Source organism: Pimephales promelas, chromosome 23 (genome assembly GCF_988280905.1).
Source record: "Pimephales promelas chromosome 23, fPimPro1.hap1.1, whole genome shotgun sequence".
NCBI classification, from domain to species: domain Eukaryota; kingdom Metazoa; phylum Chordata; class Actinopteri; order Cypriniformes; family Leuciscidae; genus Pimephales; species Pimephales promelas.
Genome location: NC_142791.1, coordinates 28,200,488 through 28,215,483, shown reverse-complemented (window position 1 = coordinate 28,215,483; position 14,996 = coordinate 28,200,488). Strand labels below are relative to the sequence as shown.

Here is a 14,996-nt window from a genome sequence, read left to right as displayed (position 1 = left end):
ACACACTCAATGTGAAACATCCTCTCTCGTCAGATAAGGTCCAGTAGTGGCTCGCTCGTGATTATTAACTCAGGAATGACATTAAAATCAAGATCACAAACATCACGAGACTCAGCACACACGAGACGGCACAGTGCGGCGCTCTTCATCACTTCAGGTCACTATCGAGTCTCAGTTCACTAAAAGATATTCGTAGAGTCTTTTCTCGACGGATTCCTTAAAAGATCCAGTTCATGAAGAGCGAGTGAGAGAACAAAACATCGGAAAGATATTTAATGGTTTTTTTTTTTTTTACTATTTTACGCTCTAAAACGATGAGACGGGTGTGCAGAGTACCCGAAAACTAGAGTAAAAGTCCAGATTCCTCACACTCCGTTACAAGCTACAGGTCACCAATTTCAATACGACTCGAGGAAAGTGTTGGAGTATCTGACTATCAGCAGTATTCAGTAGTTTACTCACACTGAACTCAAAGATGCACTGGTCCTCAAGAGAATAAATAAGAAAGTACTGATTTGTAAGATGAGAAACGCTGTTTATTTTCTAAAACTGAACACGTAAACACTGCACTAAATAAAGGTAGACACAACAGCCTGTTAAACATAAAGTCTCAGAGTCGACGTCATAAACGTAAGTAGTTAAACGTTTAACGTCAGCCAAAGATGAAACCCTTCGACTCGCAGAGGATCCGTGTTTGATATAAAGCAGAGCAGACGTGCGAGTCAACAGCATTACAGATTATTATCAGATACTAATGTTCCCTCCTCCAGCAGAACATCATTTACATTTACATATATAAACAAGGTTTTATGCTAGTTTATCATGTTCCACCACAACTAAACTAAACAGGCGGTTCTTGGTACTGTACCTTTAAGAGCTTTGAGATATGCAAATGCCCTCTGATATGATTGGCCAACATTTGCGCGTCAACACCAGTGTTCATTTGGGAATGATTAATTTAATGAGACAACCACTGGCTCATTAACATATGAACCGCCCACATTTATATAAACATTAGTTATGTAAAAGGAGGCGGTGATATGTTAATGAGCTTGTTGTTTTGATGTCATAATCAGTAGGATTTCGCTTATTTATATGAACATGTAATTTGCTAAACTTTTTATTTTGACTGATTTATTAGATCTTGCTGATATGAATCATTTGTTGGTGAATCAGTCTGATCATGTCGGAAGAACAAGATGAGCTTGTGGTTTTGATGTCATAATCATTAGGATTTTTCTTCCATATATGGACTGGAGAAGTTTTGAGCTCTTAAAGCTACAGTACGTTTATTCTGCTTGTTTGAAAGATCCTTAAAAATCATTTTACTTGTGAAATAACCCTGTTTAAACTACAATGATCATCGTTAGGTCATAGAAAAGCAAACCTAAACCCAAAGCAAACATGCAAATCCACTCCAGTCTAAATAATTAGTCATATATGAAGACATGATTTGGAGAGCTTTAGCTTTGATCTGGATCTGGCAGGGAAGTTAGTGTGTGTACACTGGCCTGATGTAAATGGGTCGATATCAAGATCAATAGGTCCCGGTCTCTGGACACAGATCTGGTTTATTCACCAGTCCAGATCAGTCGTGCGCATCTGAAAGGAAGAAAACATGCCGTTCTCCCAGACTAAAGAGCCGGAGATCAACGTCCGAGACCAAATCAAACATTTCTGGATTTGATTCAATGAAAAATAAAATAAATAAATAAAAAACACTATGAAAAATAAAATCAGGTAAAACAGTAAATCTTTGACATTAAAATTTAATTTCACTGGGAAGCATTGTATGATAAATGTATTAATGTACCTTATTTTTAGCGTTCATATCAGTTTTTTTGACAAATAATTTGTTTATTCGTTTTTTTTTTTAATCTTTTATATAAAGATTGCTATTAAGGTTGCTATTTATTTTTTATTTCAGTTTTAGTTTTTTAATTTATTTCCTGGTAATATTTGTATTGCCTCCCTCAACTTAAACTTATTTTAGTTTATTGCCAGGGCAATATTTTGCCAAGTTTTTTTTCAACTAATATATTATTTTATTTCAGCTTTATTTTAACAGAAATGATTTTATAAGTTTTAGTTTACGATAGTAACCCTGCGACGCACACATTACAAAAAAGTTAACAGGATTTTTAATACTGTATTTAAAAAACATTATATTAAAAAAAATAATAATCACAAAATATGAATGTTACAAAAAGCATTTAAATACATTATTATTTTGCAAATATTATGGGTTTTATTAACTGTTTTACATAAAACATTGTCATGATGCCCATATAATACAGAGGGCAGCTGAGAAACACACATACTAAATTCATTAAAAACTATTTCGAGTCTGTGCACCTAACTTAAACAATGAAGTCTGCCCAGCTAATAATCACATTCATAATAAATACTGTATGTCATACGCATATTTCACAACACCTCAGAGTATTGAAACTTTGCAGGCATTTTCATGACCATAATCAGAATAGTCACACAATTTCAAGACAAAAATCCTAGGTTAACTAGTATTTCCAACAACTCAAAAATGTGTTGTTAAACATAATATAAAGGTTAAAACCTTTAAATGAACATAAAAATGATGAAATATTTCAGGTTCTGACAGATTTTACACACAGATTTTCTTGCTTGCATTGAAGCTCTTTGAGCTCAAATCACACCGGAGAACATGATCTTCAAAAAACACTAGTAAATGTGAAAAGAAACGCAAAAAAATAAGCCTTTTTATCAGCAGCTTCAGAGTTCGGCTGTTCGTGCCCGCTGACCTCACAACAAGGTCTTGAAAGGATTGTGTCCCTCCAGACATGATTCATTTCCCAAAAACACAATGAACACATTAAGACCCCAACAATTAGATTCTCTCACCCTGCAAAGAGAGCTTCCCCAGTCCGTATATATGATGCAGAGATGTCCTGGCTCATCCGATCCTCTCCCAGAAATCACATTACGCTTCCCAGAGCGGGAGAAATTAGATTTGATCCACACTCCTCCATCCACGCACTTCCTTCCCTCCCACTCTCCGGATCATCTCTCCGGGACCCGAAGACTCACCGGCCGGCAGCTTGAAGCAATTCTCCAGCTCTTTTCTCTTCATCCGATGGCGTTGCACAGATTGAATGTCCTCGCTCTCGTCTACAGCGCTGTAATTGCTCTGAGTTTTACTGAAAGTGGATCAAGATGAGCATGATTCTGACAGCAGAGCTGAGGATCCACTTACACTCTCAGTGCATCGCTCTTATAAACCTGTGCAAGACTTCCACCGTACACTCGAAATAAACTTGAGTTACTTTTTATACACACATCCTGGGTTGAGTCTTTTGGGTTATTTTTCCAGTGTTTGGGTAGTTTTTGTGTTACCCAGATCCTGGGTCAGACGTAACAACCCAGAGTTTGGGTAGCTTTTGTGTAACCCAAGTCCTGGGTCAGACGTAACAACCCAGAGTTTGGGTAGTTTTTGTGTTACCCAGATCCTGGGTCAGACGCAACAACCCAGTGTTTGGGTAGTTTTTGTGTTACCCAGATCCTGGATCAGACGTAACAACCCAGTGTTTGGGTAGCTTTTGTGTTACCCAGATCCTGGGTCAGACGTAACAACCCAGTGTTTGGGTAGTTTTTGTGTTACCCAGATCCTGGGTCAGACGTAACAACCCAGTGTTTGGGTAGTTATTGAGTAACCCAAGTCCTGGGTCAGATGTAACAACCCAGTGTTTGGGTAGTTTTTGTGTTACCCAGATCCTGGGTCAGACGCAACAACCCAGTGTTTGGGTAGTTTTTGTGTTACCCAGATCCTGGGTCAGACGTAACAACCCAGTGTTTGGGTAGTTTTTGTGTTACCCAGATTCTGGATCAGACGTAACAACCCAGTGTTTGGGTAGTTTTTGTGTAACCCAGATTCTGGGTCAGACGTAACAACCCAGTGTTTGAGTAGTTTTTGTGTAACCCAGATCCTGGATCAGACGTAACAACCCAGTGTTTGGGTAGTTTTTGTGTTACCCAGATCCTGGATCAGACGTAACAACCCAGTGTTTGGGTAGTTTTTGCATTATCCAGATCCTGGATCAGACGCAACAACCCAGTGTTTGGGTAGTTTTTGTGTAACCCAGATTCTGGGTCAGACGTAACAACCCAGTGTTTGGGTAGTTTTTGCATTATCCAGATCCTGGATCAGACGCAACAACCCAGTGTTTGGGTAGTTTTTGTGTAACCCAGATCCTGGATCAGACGTAACAACCCAGTGTTTGGGTAGTTTTTGTGTAACCCAGATTCTGGGTCAGACGTAACAACCCAGTGTTTGGGTAGTTTTTGTGTTACCCAGATCCTGGATCAGACGTAACAACCCAGTGTTTAGGTAGTTTTTGTGTTACCCAGATCCTGGATCAGACGTAACAACCCAGTGTTTGGGTAGTTTTTGTGTTACCCAGATCCTGGGTCAGACGTAACAACCCAGAGTTTGGGTAGTTTTTGTGTTACCCAGATCCTGGGTCAGACGCAACAACCCAGTGTTTGGGTAGTTTTTGTGTTACCCAGATCCTGGATCAGACGTAACAACCCAGTGTTTGGGTAGCTTTTGTGTTACCCAGATCCTGGGTCAGACGTAACAACCCAGTGTTTGGGTAGTTTTTGTGTTACCCAGATCCTGGGTCAGACGTAACAACCCAGTGTTTGGGTAGTTATTGAGTAACCCAAGTCCTGGGTCAGATGTAACAACCCAGTGTTTGGGTAGTTTTTGTGTTACCCAGATCCTGGGTCAGACGCAACAACCCAGTGTTTGGGTAGTTTTTGTGTTACCCAGATCCTGGGTCAGACGTAACAACCCAGTGTTTGGGTAGTTTTTGTGTTACCCAGATTCTGGATCAGACGTAACAACCCAGTGTTTGGGTAGTTTTTGTGTAACCCAGATTCTGGGTCAGACGTAACAACCCAGTGTTTGAGTAGTTTTTGTGTAACCCAGATCCTGGATCAGACGTAACAACCCAGTGTTTGGGTAGTTTTTGTGTTACCCAGATCCTGGATCAGACGTAACAACCCAGTGTTTGGGTAGTTTTTGCATTATCCAGATCCTGGATCAGACGCAACAACCCAGTGTTTGGGTAGTTTTTGTGTAACCCAGATTCTGGGTCAGACGTAACAACCCAGTGTTTGGGTAGTTTTTGCATTATCCAGATCCTGGATCAGACGCAACAACCCAGTGTTTGGGTAGTTTTTGTGTAACCCAGATCCTGGATCAGACGTAACAACCCAGTGTTTGGGTAGTTTTTGTGTAACCCAGATTCTGGGTCAGACGTAACAACCCAGTGTTTGGGTAGTTTTTGTGTTACCCAGATCCTGGATCAGACGTAACAACCCAGTGTTTAGGTAGTTTTTGTGTTACCCAGATCCTGGGTCAGATGTAACAACCCAGTGTTTGGGTAGTTTTTGTGTAACCCAGATCCTGGATCAGACGTAACAACCCAGTGTTTAGGTAGTTTTTGTGTTACCCAGATCCTGGGTCAGATGTAACAACCCAGTGTTTGGGTAGTTTTTGTGTAACCCAGATCCTGGATCAGACGTAACAACCCAGTGTTTGGGTAGTTATTGTGTTACCCAGATCCTGGGTCAGATGTAACAACCCAGTGTTTGGGTAGTTTTTGTGTAACCCAGATCCTGGATCAGACGTAACAACCCAGTGTTTGGGTAGTTTTTGTGTAACCCAGATCCTGGATCAGACGTAACAACCCAGTGTTTGGGTAGTTTTTGTGTTACCCAGATCCTGGATCAGACTTAACAACCCAGTGTTTGGGTAGTTTTGTGTAACCCAGATCCTGGATCAGACGTAACAACCCAGTGTTTGGGTAGTTTTTGTGTTACCCAGATCCTGGATCAGACTTAACAACCCAGTGTTTGGGTAGTTTTGTGTAACCCAGATCCTGGGTCAGACGTATCAACCCAGTGTTTGGGTAGTGTTTGTGTTCCTGCAGTGCTGTCATCAAATCAAAGCTATAGATGTTCTGAGAAAGCACTTGCATTACAGTGAAAGCAATGGCAGAAAACAGTTGAAGTAAGCGAGGATCCAGCGTCTCATGTTTCAATGATTAGATTCACAATGACGGGTCATCAGAAGTTCTGCTAGCCGCTGGTTCCAGGAGTGTTGCTGAAAACAAGCGGTAATAAGGAAAGCAGCTTCTCCGATGAACTCGCTGATGGATAGACAGATCGCAGTAGGGCTGTCAACTTTAGTCGTTTAGTCGACTAATCGGTCGATGCCGTCGTGGTCGACTGACATTCTTATTGGTCGACCAGTTGCATTTTTTTTTTTACCAATAGAAGGAATTTTTCAATGACTTACTCCTTGATATTTATTCATTTATAAGCAGTTATTTATTACTGTATTCTAAATATAATTAGCCTATGTTTTGTCCCCAACTTTAAAATGCTTTAATTTAGGCTATTTTTGTAACTGCGCCACAGTTTAGCGCACACACATAATACACTCGGGAACCGCACGTGTGGCTGGCTGCGCTGCTGCTCGCGCTCGGTAAGGGATGCTGTATTCATTCAGTTAGAACGCTGCTTGTTTTGGCTTTAGTCGACAAAATGTCCAGGAAATATAAATCTTTTGTCTGGCTGCATTTTAAAACAAAGACGACAAGACTGTGGAGGGAGGCGATCGCGTTGCCATTATGAGCGCGCAAGTCGCGCGCCTACATTTGAAACCGAACTTGAGCGCGCAAAAGACGTGAGCAGCCTTTTAACGGCTATATCATGCTGACTCAATAGATTGTGTTTTCTTAATGTTTTCGTTTTTATTTGTACACTTGACGCATTTGAAAATAGCCTAAATAATGCAACAAAACGAAAATAAACCTATACGCGGTCCTACAGCCTATTATAGGATTGTTTTTAAGTTATTTGGGTTCTTTTGAGTGTTGTTTAAAACGCCTTGATCGTCAGGACTAAAGTTAACCCATAGATTTGAAAGTAAAGAAGAATATAAAGCCTGTATAAACGAGAGCTTTTGTTGGGATTTTTCATTATGTGGCAGATAGCAGTTATATTTTTTGCAGCGTGTGGTGTGGTCAGGTGCGCGATTGGGACTGTACTATAGACCTGACAGAGCTCTTCACTTTTTGCAGTTAAAAAATCACTTAATTTTCAAAGAATTGTATTATTATTATAGTTTTATTTATTTGTGATGTTTTTTCGTTGTTGTTTTATAAATGCTCAATGACAATTGTTTAAAAAATGTTTAATCAAAACATCACGTTTTTTTTTTTTTTTTTAGTCGACTAATCGTTGAGCAGGACTCGACTTTGGTCGACTAAGGATTTCTTTGGTTGAATACAGCCCTAGATCGCAGTCACAACAGAGCCAGTGTGTTTCAGAGCTTTTGTTTGTGGATGTGACCAGGAGGGAATGTGTGAGTGAGTGTGTTTTTAGCACAGAGCAGTGGATGATGGATGTAAGGAGTGAGTCTCTCATCTCACACAGACCTGGACTCAACTGTGAAACCAGAAACCAGAGTGTGTGCGAGTGAGAGAGAGAAAGAGAGAGATGGAAAAGCCATCGTGAGCCCTGATCGCTCGCTTCTGTTGTTTCTGCACTTCCTGCTCATGTCAAATATATACAGTTTTCCGCTTGGGTTCAGAAACAAGAACCGGTTCATATCCAGAACTGCAGGAGGACTGAGGAGTTCAGCTGCCATTAAAACCAGAATGATTGTGCTGATGAAAAAATGAAGCCACATCGTGGATACTATAATCTGCTTTTTATCTCTCCACTGACGGTTTGATATAGCATCTGATTTAGTAGCAACTAATCAAAGTTTGATTTCATATGAAATATTTAACATTTTATACAAATTACAAATATTTAATATTTATAAAAAAATACAATACATACGAATATATATAAAATATTTCAAATGAAATATTTCATAATATTGTATACAAATAAAATATCAAATATTCATAAAAATGATCATATATAAAATATTTAATAAAACATATTTCATTATATTTTATGAAAAATAAATATAACATTTGTAAAAAATTATCATATAAAATATATATTAAATTAAAATACGACATATTGAATGATATTTTATACTAAATAAAATATTAAATTTTAAAAAAAAAAAGATTTACTGCTGAAACTTAAAACTTAAAAATATATATTTGTAAATCTATATTGCCCAGCTCTACTCATAACGGGTTCATTTTAATTAAAAACGGACAAACATTAATATTCTTCTAATGACTAAAATATGCTGTTCAGTTCCCACTTCCCACTAAAAATAACGTGAAAACATGAATCCCGCAGCGCAAAAATAAGCAACGTTTAATGTGAGTTTATAGTCTGAAGTGAGTAAAAGACTGGACTAAAACACACACACAAACACACCTAATAAACAGAAACATCTATATCGTGACGTCCTCGGAGTTCGCAATCCGTCTGGAGTCATTAAGGAATCAGAATCCAGTCTTCTCTCGGAATCCCGGAACCCAGCACCCATAATGCATCAGTGCTGCTCTGACCTAATGGATGAGTGATTCACACACACTCTTACCGGCAGCTTTTAAAGCGCTTTGCTGAGAGTGTCTCCCGCAACACTTCACGAGGAGCTGACGCTCCACAAACACCCGGACGGATGATGGAGGGCTTTGAATCGCTTCCCTGTGTCCGGGTCGCTCCGCTGGGAAATCAGAGACGGAGAGGCCGTTAATCTCTCGCGTCGCGTGTCAAAAGCCAGACGCGTTTAGTTTTCAGCGTGTGACACGTCGAAGAGATAATAACTCAAATCATCTGTGCTGCTTTTCATCCTCAGAGCCTCACAGACATCACAGAAGAGAGTTTGATTCCTTTCACATGCGCCGCCGCGAAACCGTAACGTTTATATAAAGAAGAGTGTTTACATGATCATTCATTAAAAACTCTCCACTTCTGAAAACTTCTTTCATGCTGATGAAAGCAAGGCCAGGTGGGCGGGGCTAAATATTATCAATCATTCCGATGCCAACCAATAATGTGAACCTAAAACCAGAGGACAGAAGATCACAGGGATTAAACGGTGGACTCCTTTCACTGCAGACAATAACAAACCACCTTAGCAACACCCTGGAAACCACACACACACACACACACACACAACAACACTGTTGCAACAGCCTAGCAACATCCTGGCAACCACACACACTCACTGTTGCAACAGGCTGGCAACACCCTGGCAACCACACACACACAAACACTTTTGCAAAAGCCTAGCAACATCTTGGCAACCACACACACACACTGTTTCAACAGCCTAGCAACACTCTGGCAACCACACACACACACACAAAATGCTGTTGCAAAATCCTAGCAACACCCTGGCATCCACAAACACAACACTGTTGCAACTTCCTAGCAACACCCTGGCAACCAAACACAACAATGTTGAAACAGCCTAGCAACAACCTGACAACCACACACAAAACCTTTACAACAGCCTAGCAACACCCTGGCAACCACAAAGCAACCTCCTAGAATCAGCGTAGTGTGTTTTGCACAAATAACGCACATATCTTCAGATCTTCGGCTCTTCTCTCCAGCGGCCCCTTCAACAACACTGCCACCTCTGTGCTCATTAATGCTTACCCACAATCCTCTGCTCTCATTGGCCACGCTCACTTCCTGTAATTATGAAGGCGGAAGGCGAAGATCAAAGGTCAACTAATGCAGCTCAGACAGAAGTGCAGCTGCTGAACTCTTTTAGCACACAAACACACTGTTTTATATGGTAACTGATGACACACACATATATACATACATAGCCCATATAAATATATATATGAAAAAATATGTCTTACACACAATTTTACAATATACACAAACATAGACACACACATATTGTCATACAAATAATTACAATTAACTGTTTAAATCTGTTTTGTTCATAAGTCTAATACATTTTTTTTTTACTTTGATTTAATACAAATTATAATAAAATAGGTCAATAAGATTTACTGTAATGCAGTGAAAATAAATATAAGAAATTATAATAAAATAGGCCCATAAGATTTATGGTAAAGTTATTGTACTGTACTGTATCATTTAATAGAATTAATCAAATATAAACAAAGTAGCTACGTAAAATGTCCTGTAATGCTGTGAAAATTAAATCATTATGATTCATAAACCCACAAACCTTTATTTTCTTTGACTATCTTTATAAAACACCTTATCAACACTCTGACAAGCACACTATAAAAATGCAGAGCAACACCCTGGCAACCACCCAGCACACTGTAGCAAAACCCCTAGCAACCACCCAGAATACTGTAGAAAAAACCCAAGCAACACCCTGGCAACCACCCAGAACACTGTAGAAAAATCCCTAGCAACACCCTGGCAACCACCCAGCACACTGTAGCAAAACCCCTAGCAACCACCCAGAACACTGTAGAAAAAACCCAAGCAACCCCCTGGCAACCAACCAGAACACTGTAGAAAAAAATCCTAGCAACAGCCTGGCAACCACCCAGAACACTGTAGCAAAATCCCTAGCAACATCCTGGCAACCACCCAGAACACTGTAGAAAAACCCCTAGCAACACCCTGGCAACCACCCAGAACACTGTAGCAAAACCCCTAGCAACACCCTGGCAACCACCCAGAACACTGTAGGAAAACCCCTAGCAACATCCCGACAACCACCCAGAACACTGTAGCAAAACCCCTAGCAACACCCTGGCAACCACCCAGAACACTGTAGAAAAACCCCTAGCAACACCCTGGCAACCACAAAGTCTTATCTGTTTTTGCAGTTGAAAATCCCATGGAACAATCATCTTATGTATGAAATAACCATCAGTAACGGCTATTTTTGAACTATTAGCGCTCGTCCTGCTGCGTATATATTTACATTATACCATGTATTTTGTCATTTGCGTCCGGCTCACCGATGTCGTAGCGACCAGGCCTCGAGATTCACATCAAAACTCTGAGATTCATGTTGAATGAGGCGGCGCCACTGAATCTGAAATGAACTCATTATTCGGACTGTAAACTCTGACCTCTGCAGCTCAGGGCTTGAAGTTCACCTCGGTGGAGGAATCTCACACGCCTCCGTTCTCGAGGAACATCAGAAGCTTGTTAAACTCTCCCAGAAGCCCCTGGGGTATGCAGATTCAGAGCGGGGGGACACGCACAACAGATCCTTTTACGTGCCGCTCGCACAAAGACACAGTGTTCGTTCGGCGTGTCGGCGCACAATAACCCAAACGTTGAGAATCGAAGCTGAAGGTGACGGTGTGTTTAGAGACGAGAAACTCCAGAACAGGAACAAACACACGTCACACACTCACCGCCAGTCTAAAGCGGATCATACTAAACCCATGACAAAATCATTTTGAGATGATCCGCATCGGTCAGTAACTGCACCTGCTCCACTGACTGACAGACGGAGGACCAGTTACACAAACTTTACAACAGCATTCGCAATAAATATCTCAAATATTACGCTCAAATATTTATTTAGAGTTTTTAAGTATTATAAATATTTATATATTTTTTGAGTTTTTATAAATGTGTATTATAGTAATATTTACTGTGTATTTTTCTTAAATATTTATATATATATATATATATATATATATATATATATATATATATCAATCTAACAAAAATTTTTATATAAAATATAAATTATATAAAATATAATGTTATATAGTATAATATATTTTATATAAAATATAAAATATATTATTATAATAAATTGCATGTATGTATATATATATATATATATATATATATATTTATATAATATCATAAATATTTATCATATATATATATATGATAAATATTTATGATGTATACATATATATATATATATATATATATATATATACACACTCATATATTATATAAACAACTTTTATGCTAAAACAAAATTAATCTATTTGACATTACTAATATATATATATGTGTGTGTGTGTGTGTGTGTATAAAATATTTATAGCAATATTAATATTTATAATAAATATTTATAAATATTTTAAAAATGCAGTTATTATTCTAATATCATTACATTATTAATACATATATATACAATTTTTTTACAGTCATTTTTATAATAATTTGGATAAATAAATCACAATTGTGCAGCCCTACAAAACACTTTTTTTAATCACATTTTTTTTTTTTCTCTGAAAATGTAATCACAAAATTGTGCAGCCCTACAGTCTGGGTTTAATTAGCGATAAATACCAGCTTTATATTTCCCACCCTGCTCTCTTGATACTGAACCAGCCATCAAACCCAGTGCTAAAGTGCGTCTGCGTTGGTCGGTGAAGATTCGCGGCATTATGGCAAGTTCACACTCCGTATTTCTTTGCCGCAGTGAAATATAAGCAGTAAAACAGCACCGGCCCACTGGGTTTAATTCAAACAAGCCTCGGGCCGCCAAAGCCAGACCACACAGACAAAACCAGCACTTTCCCGCACGCAGGCTTTTAGAAATCCCACCCAAAACACACATCAGGCCCTGTAATGGCTTTCTCTCATTACGCCGCTGTGTAAATGACTCCTGTAGCCGCCGACACTCAATAACGCTGACACACTCCCAAAGAACACACTCATCCGACACACGATACTCACGATATCACAACACACTGCCGACCCGCTACGACTGAAGAGACCCGATCCAATCCGATGGACAAATCTGTGTGCTTTACTTCATCATCTGCTGCACAGATGTCATAAACGTCACATTACAGCTCTGTTTATTAGTGTAAAACAGTGTACATACTACTTATATTCTAGTATACTTTATTCCCAACACAAGCCCTGTGCTTTATCTGAGGTGTCACTCATGGGGAAATCAGCCTCCAAAAATCACACAGCGCTCATGCGTGTAAAACGAGCATAAACTTTCCTTTAAAGATGAAGTGTGTCTTTATTCCATGCTAAAATACTTTCTCACATCCCTAATAACGCTTGACTTGAGATTCGACCAATGATGTGAGTTTGGGGGCGGGTCTATCTGTGTGAATGACCAATGGCAGACGAGGGGACGTGTTTAGGGAAACTGTTTGAAAACAGTCATTCTTCCGATTCAATTAGATGACAAGAAGTCACGAATAGAGCAGAAATCACACACTTCAGCTTTTAAAACACGGTCAAACCGAAACATCAACTGTGAACAGCCCCTTTAGATGTATATTTATAAGACAATCACAATAATTTCAGTCAAATGCAAAACACAAACACACATTCAATACTTGAGTAATAGAAAAACCTGCCGACTTACCTCAGTCTGATGAATAAAGTTCCTTATGCATTTGTGATGTTCAGATCTGATCTCTCAACACCTACAGGGGCAGAATGTTTCGTAAGACCTTGATGAAGCTCAATAAATCATATCCCTTAAAAAAGGAGTTATGCAATATCATTTAATATGATAACCGGTAAAACACCTTCAGGAATAACTGATCAAACTGTAATTTTGAGCACCAACACGTATGAAATCTTCCTAACAACCTGAACAATTTCATTTTTATTCATCATTTGCATTAAAAAATCTAAATCTAAAGTAGCCTAATACAAGGATATCCTAGACTTAAATGCAAATCGCCTTCAGTTAAACCTCTTGAATGATTTTCGTCCATCACAATAGATATTTTTTTCCCTATTTCTCGAACTGGTTCCACTAAAACTCCAGTGCTGACAGCTTGAGAGAGATCTGACTGCTTCAGCTCAGTGAGATTCAGTGCGCGAGATTTACGAAAAAACGCCGAAACTTTCGTAAATACGAGCACGAGCGCAAGGGCGAATTTGACAAACACACACACACACGAACAACCGCGAATATTTTAGTACAAATCTGCGTGTGCTTCGCAGATGAAGGTGACTTCATATATATAAACGGCTGATCAAACATTCAAAGTCTCAGTGGATGTGTCAGATTTAAACACTCACCTTCATTCACGAGCCTCTAAAGTCCGTCAGAAAGCTTCATCGGCGCGTGTCCGCGGGACATAGAAATATTCAACGAAGAAATACTCGCTGCCGTTTGTTCTGAGATTGAACGGACTCCTTATGCCCAACTCAAGGAGGAAAGCTGCTTTTCTTTCCTTCAGTCTCCGTGTGTGTGTGTGTGTGTGTGTGTGTGTGTGTGTGTGTGTGTGTGTGTGTGTGTGTGCGTGTGAGGCGCAGAGGCTCCAACCACCGACGCCTCAGAGAAATACACCTCAATGCCTCATCCTCACCTCACAGAAACCAGCAAATAATACACCACCACCACCATATAACCCTTCATTAAATATGCTCTGGACCTCAAATTAATAACAGAAGTACACATTTATCAACCAGATGTGGTGGACGCAATTAAAAAGTGTTCAAAAGTTTACACAAACAAAAAAAGTACGTTTTCGAACTGGTGGTGGCGCTATAGAGTATGTCGTAGATACTTCAAAGTTGGTCGGATTGCTATTCAGGACCAACTCCATCTCTGTACCAAATTTCATTATTTTCCGATGTATGGTTAATGCCACAGACTCCCATTCGGGAAAAATACTAATAAATTAATTTAATAATTACAAGCACAGTCAGTGATTGGCTCCAAATTACGCCATCAAAAACAATGTGATGTAACATAAAAATGTAACATAAAAACCCTAAACTCACTTTTCACCACAAACTAATGGGCAGGAATGCAATTTTATAATCTAAAAATCTATAAAATATGCTAAACCAGTCTGTGACCCAAACCTTTTCATAGAAGCAAAATGATAAAAAATGCACTTAAAATATGATTACCCCCTAAAATAAAATATACAATTTTGCACTGTTTTCCATCTCTAAATCTCTGAAACACACCTGGAATTTAAGAATTTACCTGGAAACATATAATTAAATACTGTATAAAACATCTATTTTCATGTAACCGTAAAAAAAAATATTACGAATTATTAACTGCTTATCACATTCCTTATCACAATATTCCTGCTCTTAACGTCAAAAAACAG

General features: G+C 39.0%; 1 protein-coding gene across 2 annotated transcripts in view; it reads right to left on the bottom strand.

Moving 5' to 3' along the window:
- bmpr1bb (bone morphogenetic protein receptor type 1Bb) overlaps positions 1-14,168 on the bottom strand; it is a 103,475-nt gene extending 89,307 nt beyond the window's left edge. For both annotated transcript variants that reach the window (XR_016149413.1, XM_089126039.1), the window contains exons 1-2: positions 13,948-14,168; positions 13,280-13,340 (exon numbers count right to left, since the gene is read on the bottom strand). The gene's annotated coding sequence lies outside the window, so the exon portion shown is untranslated. The remainder of the gene's footprint in view (positions 1-13,279; positions 13,341-13,947) is intronic.
- Positions 14,169-14,996: the final 828 nt, after the last annotated feature.